An 8,822-nucleotide genomic window follows, 5' to 3' on the forward strand; every position below is an offset into this window, starting at 1 on the left:
GCTGCAGACAAGACAGTACAGCTCAAAACGAGGATCAGGTTTTTGTACTTCTTTCTCCCTGAGTGACTGAGAAACACTCATTATCCTGTCCTAGGTTATCCTATTATAAATGTTCTTATCTTATTATAAATGTTCTCTGATATAACAGTTGCAAACAGTGATTGCAGAGAGAAAAGTGTGAAGTTAGCATCTAGCACAAAGAGGACAAACTACTTCTGTTTTAAAATTAGGGACAACAATTGTCTTGTTTGAGTGACATTCTGTTCTTATGAATAGTCATCTATTTATGTAACCATCTATATATCAATTTTTCCCACAAAATACACATTTTACTGATCAAAGCCAAATTTGGCCTTGAATTATTCTACCTGCACTTTCTCCCATGAACAGTGAACTGAAAAAATATTAATCTTTTTAAAGCACCTTGAAGCCCATTGCTCTTTTCAGCTAATGAACTATGTAAAGGAGTCTCAGTTGCCTCAGGGAAGCTTGTCAAACCCATCACAAGGAGCCTTTATAAAGCCTAAAGGACATGTATCATAATGTATAAAATTTGCCATAGTATATCATTATTACCTTTTGGGAGTCTTATTACAACAATTATGGATGATTAAGCTATATTTAAAAAATGGGGAAAAAGGCAGTTCCATGACCAATAGCACTAACAAAAGTAAGTTTTCCATATTTGTTTTGTTTTTGTTGTCATTCTTATCTAGTTTGGTGTGATAGAAAATGAAATCTTCCTTGAATATTTTCCTGCTGTACATGTGTTTATATGGGGCCTCTGAGGTTGGGATCTCTGTGTCCGGTATTATGTTTATTCACAACTGTATGCATTTTCCCTCAGTAGATTGTCTACAGCTAAAAAACTCTAGTCGCTGTAATTATTTCCAAGACCTACACCTTCTACCAAATCTGGTTGCAATGAACCATGCAGGAATTATCAGAAGTTACTGGTGAATGTGGGAGGCATACAAGTGCATTTGGAAAGTTACTTAATGGCAGACTGATGACAACTCTGGGGAATGAGACTGAATAAGGTACTGACATTGAACCTTCTTTATTTTGATTTTTGTCCTGAATGTTTTCTCTCTCACTTGTTTTCCTTTCAGGCTGGAAACCAGTGCGAGCATGATTACACGGAGGAACTCATACAGCTCTCATCTGGCAGAAGGCTGGGAAGGACAGTTTGGTGCACGGGGCAAACCCAAAAGCACCAAATTTCTGCAATGTCAAGTACAAGCATGCCCTCCTCTCTGGTCTCCAAAAATCTTGCTCTCTTGGCAGTACAGTAAGTAGTCTCAGCCTCATCGGGAACTCAAACAGGTAGACTAGCCTCCAGGCTAGTGTTTTGGGCATACTTTGGAAAGCTGAGATTTAAAATTTTCATCATGAGGCAGGAACAGCGCTCTGGTCCTTAACTGCTCAGCTAATATGTAAAAAGCACACTAGTTTTATATCCTGCAGGCAACCTTACTCAGTATGCTGACTGTTTTGAATCTCCAACAAAAATGCTTAACTGTCCCTTTGCACCGTAGGCTTCCTTTTGTGTTTTTTGTTGTTACTGTTTTTTAATTGTATCTAAGCCTAAAATGAATTTGATGCCTGTCTACAGTGTATTTTGGGGCACCGGCCAGTAATCTCTAAACCCATCACGACCAGACCAATGGCAGTAAAGCTTGTCAGCTCAGCCATAATAAGCTGAGACAAAGTGTTGCTCTAACAGAGCTCTGATAATTTCAGGACAAACCAGTAGCTATGCACAGGAATGCATTGCACTGCACCACATGAAAGATACTCATACTAGTATTCATAGGCTAGCATTTCTAGGAGGGGTTCCTAAACTTACCTTGTTTGGCACTGTTATGACTGATAACTAGTGGTGGGGCTAGCAGAGGAAGATGTAAGTGCCATTGCCAGTTGAGACTTCCGTGTCAGCCTGCAGATTCATATGCAATCCAGCTAAACATCAGCTAAGCATCCAAACTGAAACAGATTTCAAATGGCATTTTAAATATTATTTGGAAACAATTTTAATGAAAAAAATTAACAAAGAAGCTTGCTAAAATTCTAATCACTGTCAGTAATCTGGTACACAAATTTTGTTATACAAGCATTCAGAGTGAAACGTTGAAGAGAGCTAGGTTCGGTAGAAATTATCATTGTAAATTAGCTCTATCTAGTAGACACTGCATATATATATATATATATATATATATCCTCTGATATAGTTATATAGGACCTTTTTAATTCTGCCAATTTTTTTGATCTTCAGGAACAACCACACTGGCTAGCAATCACGAATACAATACAAATCTACTATACAAGCAATCTATCACAAAGACAACAATTTTTAAAGTGTTCATGCAAGGCAGATCAGTGCTCTGCTCCATCCTTTGTACATTTTTGAAATGAAAACCACTGCCCTAAGTTATTTTCTTAAATAACATCCTTTATTATCCATGTTTTATGGGGTTTTTTTTGTTGTTGTTTTTTTTGTGATAGCTATTTATCATAGCAAAAGCAAAGCAGAAACATACTTCAATGTGGGAGTTTTATTTTTTACAGTAGGAGGCTTTAGTGGAGATAGGATTGATACATCAAAGTCTTGATAACACGTGTTTAAATATTTACCTTCATTTTTGTCCTCTACAGTTAATACAATATTTCCCTAACATAAGCTGCTAAATGTATTTTCTCCTTTTTTTATTCTTATTAAAATTGTGATTTGAAGATATATTCCTAAAGCTGTGCATAGTTATTAACATCTCTTTAAAGTCTTCAATATTTGAATGGCCAACTTCCAGCTTGACTAATTACATTCTGCCTACTTAAATTCCCCACACAGTTTCAATTAGATAAGTTATTCTTCTACTCTTCATGGCCTAAAACTGTTCTGCAGCATTGCTGCCACTATTAAACAGCTGCTGAATTTTGCCCCAGAGGTGACTCCACTGATTCCTGTATACCATACAGAATATATAAAACAAACTGATTTTCTTCTGGATGAAAATTGTTAAACATAAGTTTTAAGGTAGCTAAGAATTATTTTTGAGCACCCATGTTTATGCTCATTTTAAGGGCAGCAATAATGAAACCCTTCCCACGGTATCCTATTAAAACTGCTGTAGAGAGAATAGGAAGATTCATCTTCCATAAATGCTCAGAGCATTTCCAGAGACTATCATCAAGGATACTGCCTGTAAATCGCAGGCACATTGCCTTATAGGAATGACCCCACCAAAAAGATAAAGGAACTGTGGGTGAGATTTTAAAGATGCTTTGTAGGTACTTAAAGCTTCAGAAAAGAAGCTAATAACTATGGCAGGCATACTGTGGAGGACTCTTCCACATCTGCTTTTGGAAATCCTGCCAGGGCCTTTAAAAGGAAGCACAAATCTAACTACCTTTAAAAGACTTTCACCGTATACTATGACCTCAGCCTCAAACTATCCAGTTGCACATAATTTTACTCTACCAAGCAAATCCTTTTCTTTCTACTGCTGTTAAACTGTTGAGATTTTCTTCCTTGAAGAAACAGGTAAGAAAGTATCTGAAGTAGCAAAGGACACTACCTGCATCATTAAGAACAGTTTTAGTGTGGTCCTAGGCTGGCAGTGCGTGACGCTTTAATGCACTGCAGACCTGTATTTCTGCTCCCTACAAGGGACCTGTTCAGATTACAGTTGTTATTGCAACTTCAAGGTAATCCGATGCTCCTGGAGGTTGTGCAGGAAATCACAGGTAGGCCCCAGGTTTAGAAAAAAATGTATATAAACTGAAATGATTTCTGGGGTCGATTAAAAATGCATGTTTAAATACAGAACCTGTGAAGACTGAAGGATTAAACATTTATAAATTTGAATGCTGCTGTGGCTGACTGTGGCCTTTTTGTTTTCCTTCCACATTTCCTGGAGTAGGTGACATATACTTGGCGAGGTATATGTACCTCAGAACAGGCATTTCCCTGTTTCTTTTTTGGCTATTCTGTCTTGCATAATATAAACAGCTCTTTAGGAGAAAGATAAATACTTTTCCTGTCCACAATATTCTTTCTTAAGGGGTATAAGGTTTTTCTTTTTTCTTGATGAACTGGTGAGGTTTAGGGCATCACCTAAAACAGATTCTGCACTTTGAGTTTTCTGCTCTTCTTTTTTTTTTTTTCTTTGCCTATTTCTTCTGATTTCTGTTTTTGTTTGTTTTTCCCCTAATCTATAATTTTCATCCACATATTTTCTGTATCTGTGAATCCTTCCTCCGTATAGTCCAATCTTTATATATATATATATATATATTCCATTTCATATAGTGAATATCCTCTCTTGCTTATCCATCCCCATTCTGTCCATTTCAGTTCTGTCTCAGCCCCAGGCTCTTCCTTACCACAGCATCAAGGGAACAATGCTGCTTACCAATCTATCTCATTATATTGAGCAGTACTTCAGGACACAGACCTGAGCTTGACCATTACCCACCTGCCTCTGCTTTTGCTGAGAAAAGTGAGAGAAGAGTTGTCAACCTTGGATAGCTGCTGAACTGTTCTTCACAACACCGTCTAAAACACAGGTGTTGAGATTGGTATTGCAGAATGGTCCAGGCTGCAGAGTCCTAGTGCAACATAAGTACCTGGAGCAAATCAAACCGGGTAAGGACAGAGCAGTTTATGAATCAACACAATATTCATCTGGTAGTGTAAATCTAGAATGACACTGATAGCTTATTAGGACTATGCCAATTTTCAAAGACCAACATTTTAAATGAAACTATAATCAAAACATACTGGGATTCCTCTTAAAAATCGAGGTTGCCAGAATATTTATGTAGAGTATTTCTCTCTGCTAAACAAAAAACGCTCCTAGCTTCTTATCATTTGCACTCACTAAAGGAAGAGCACATACAGTGTTAAAGTTCCCATGGTGCTGTTGCTGCTGTGAAGACTTGACAGTGTCAGTCCAGTGCACCTCATGTTCCAAGAAAAGCTCTGCCATGGATGTGGGCTTTATTTAAAGGAGTTCATTCCAACATTTATATATATATATATACTAATATATATATTTTTTAATTTCATGTTCAAATCATGCTTAAATTTTACACATTTCCCTAACAAACAAAAGCTCATTTCCACATGCTTTTGTTCTTGCTAAAAAAAAAAATAAAAAAATCTGTGTAGGTTAGTCAGTTGATAAAAAAAATAGTGCTCTCATAGACAGATCTGTTTTTTCAGACAGACTTCCTTATAGACAGTATCTGTTCAAGATGAATCTAAAATGAAAATCTTCACAAAAATAAGGTATTGAAGCTATTTAGACATCTTACTTCTCCCCTAAATCTTTGCTCTATTTGAGTTTAGTTAGTTTTATATAACTATAAACAGTTACTTTCACTATACTTTTTAATTAGTATAATAACTGCAATAATTATAACGCCAGGATTCCATAGAAAACACCTTTAATGTTACAGAAGATTCAAACTGAAAAACTTGTACTTTTTCATGTATGAAGACAGAGACTCTTATTAGTTGTTATTGAACACTGAATAATTATATTTGCCTTTTATATTGAATTTGATTTTTTTTAAACGATAATACTTCAGCACATTTACCATATGTTACTTAAGAAGCCATTATCCACTCTTGGAAATAATAGAGAAGATTCCAGGTCTCTATGTATAATTTTCGAATGTATTCTGCATTTTTCTAAAAGCCTACAAATGAAATCCTTACCGTTTAGTGACGAAAGGAATAATAGTATTTGTCCTTCTGACTGCAAGAAGGAGAAAGAAATTTTTAATTTTTAAGGGAATTGCTTCAAAATCTGATATATTTTAATGATATGATTCTCTAAATGTCTTGGATATAAAAAAATATGTGCTTTATTATTATTAATATATTTCCACCATATATCCTTAAATATATTTTATATATTAGAAAAGTACAGTAGCGCACACAAGCACAATGTTGAACATTAAAAATAAATAAAACTACAATGCTTAATATTCTCAGTTTGGGTTATGGTATCAAAGGTTACACTGACTCAGTGCTGGTAAGTGCATTTCTTACATTCAAAATAATTGGATTTTAAACTCAGCCTATTATGCACTGGATTTATAGGACTGATATAGGAATAGGATTGATTCTCATTTTCCTCGTCATATGTGAACTCATTTCAGTGTATGACATGCAATAAGGAAACACATACAAAGTAATGTTACGGTGCACAAAATCAAATGCTTCCTTTAGACAGACATTTTGGATTTACCCTTTTCTAATTAGATTTGTTTGTCAGTGGATATTCACATGTGCGCGCGCTCATGCATACAAACATATATATATTCCACTGTTTCTCCCTCATAACTAGGCCTAGCAGTGAGTGAAATACAAGGATCTAAGTCTGAAATGCTTCAAAGTTTGAACAAACCTCACACTTTGATCTTGGTTGTGACTGTTACTGTGATAACGAATCTTTGTTTGCAGTTTGCATCTTCACAAAAACATTTGCTTGCTTATTTTCATCAATCTTTGTGCTAGTCTCACTCCCCGAACATAAGGCAACTGCTTATTTGCCATGAAGGAGAATACTGTAAGACAATTACTGATAGTCAGGCCTATATGTTTAGTTATCTATTTTTGCATTCATATTATTAACTGATAAGCATTAAAATATTTTGGGCCTCTGAGACTGTCATTATTTAGGCCGCCAGTATTTATCATGATAATCGACTTAGTTTCACTGTTTTGTCATGGTCCTTTACATTACTTCTGGACATGGGCCTAAATAATCTCTTCTGAATTTGTTCTCAGCTCAGTATGGAGGGGTCCTCAGGTCCATACGGGAAGACCCTAAAGCAATATGATAGGATAAACACAAATATGTCATTATGGCAATAGCCAAGCCTAAGCTACAAATTGGAGACCTAAGCTTCTTTGAAGTATGGGGTTGCTGGTTGGCAGTTCTCCAGTACCGAACAGTTATGTCCATGTTTAGTATTTTGCTTACAGTCTTCTCATAATTACGTTACATCAATGCCATCTCATGCAAATTGTCTATATAAAAAAGAACCCATTCAAATGTGTTGTGTATCTGTATATGAATTTCAAAATCAGTTAAGATAATCATGTCACATTAAATAGCATAAGGTGACAGAAGGTTCAAGTGGGAGGCTTTGGCAGTTTTAGCAGACATCCCTAAATCAACAACATAAATTTTAATATAGTAATTGTATTACACCAAATGGATGTGTTAACAGGGTACTGCTTCCAGACTATTTACAGAGAATGCAAGAGAAAACTAAAATAATATAAATGCATTCATATTTTTCACAACCTCTTTATTTTTTAAATCTCCTGCAAACAATCCAGCCCAAACAAATCTTTGTTTTAATAATCTACTCCATTTCTAAAACCCCTACTGGGTTAGAGTTTCCAATTAAAATATGATTCCTTATGCATGTTTTATAGAAAATGTTTACTCAGACACTGTGCAGTGTTTTCTGCAGTGTATGGCTTTGGCATTGCAAGAAAATGAAAATGACTATTTTCAGAATCTTGTTTAAAGATCAATTCTATTAATGCTAGAAGGATTCATAGACAAATGTCTGTTAATTTATCATATGAAGATAGAGAGGCCAACATATTTTGTGACTCTGTTTGGTGATGTAATTAGACTAAAATTTCTTAAGATTTTCCAAGATTCCTTTTTTTTTTTTTTTTCGTATTGTGACAATGTAAAAGAAATTCCCTAATTTTATCACAGGAATACCCAAAGTTCTAAGCTCACCTCTTCACCTAGTCTTGGTGCTGGTACTATTTCACCATCCAAAAGAAATATCTAACAGGGCAAATACTACAGTACAATGGAAGCACACAAGTAAAGCAAAACAGTTCATGTTGAGAGTTCAATATTCACACTATATGTGCATTGTGAGGGCTACTTCATACTCACCCTGTGGACTGAGCATTTGTGGATGGCTGAAGTGCAGTAGGCAGCTTCTTGGAATGTGCATCTTCTAGTTTTGTTTCACCCAGAACATTCCACTTCTTAAGGTCTGAGTCTGTTTCACAAAGCAAACTGAAGTTCTGTAAGTGGAGATGGGACAGGGGAACTATTGCTGTTCAGAGATCGTCCACTGAAGTTTTCACCATGGTGGGATAGCATTAATTTTTGATGGAGATGAGGATGTGGAAAGTCTGGAAAAATGCATGAGGGAATATACAAGAATAAATTGTTCCAGGTGGGCTACCTCCTAAACAACACATTGTTGGTCCTAATCCTCATTGAACATTAGAGGAGAACTGCTCAATAAGCATTGGTTGTCCAACATCCTCTGATGCATTTCCTCCAGCTCTGCAGTGGCAGTTAATTGCAAAAGCCTTCCTTTGCCTCTCCCTTTCTAGAGATAAAATCAGATAAAGAAGACATATTATAATCTTTATGTAACCACTGTTCCAGGGTGCCAATTCTGAGTTTTTTTAATATAAAATCTACCATCCCAAACTTAGAAAAACACAATATCAAAACTATTCTAATTTTAATAATCAAAGAGATTTATTGTTATAATAAATCCCCAGATTTGCAAACTGCTGACACAATGCATGCAAACACTGAGAAATAAAATATCAGTTGTTTACATTGATTTTAAACCAGATAAACTTTTAAGAAAGGTAATTACTATTTAACTCTAGCATCTTTGCAAGTGTCCATTTTAACCACCCACTGTCCCAGGTTTATACATAGTTTTGTAAGTATATATAGTCTATGTTGTACTGAGTTAATGTAGAGTGAGACTAATTCATATCACTATGGAAATTAAGATTACATATTGAT

General features: G+C 35.5%; 1 long non-coding RNA gene across 1 annotated transcript; it reads right to left on the minus strand.

Moving 5' to 3' along the window:
* Window positions 1-1,923: 1,923 nt before the first annotated feature.
* LOC118251750 (uncharacterized) lies at window positions 1,924-8,061 on the minus strand. Its single transcript, XR_004779934.2, has 3 exons — window positions 7,941-8,061; window positions 4,476-4,626; window positions 1,924-1,986 (listed from the first exon to the last, which is right to left on the minus strand). It is a non-coding gene; the product is annotated as an uncharacterized LOC118251750 (long non-coding RNA).
* Window positions 8,062-8,822: the final 761 nt, after the last annotated feature.

The sequence above is a fragment of the Cygnus atratus genome, chromosome 4, assembly GCF_013377495.2.
Source record: "Cygnus atratus isolate AKBS03 ecotype Queensland, Australia chromosome 4, CAtr_DNAZoo_HiC_assembly, whole genome shotgun sequence".
In the NCBI taxonomy this organism is placed as follows: domain Eukaryota; kingdom Metazoa; phylum Chordata; class Aves; order Anseriformes; family Anatidae; genus Cygnus; species Cygnus atratus.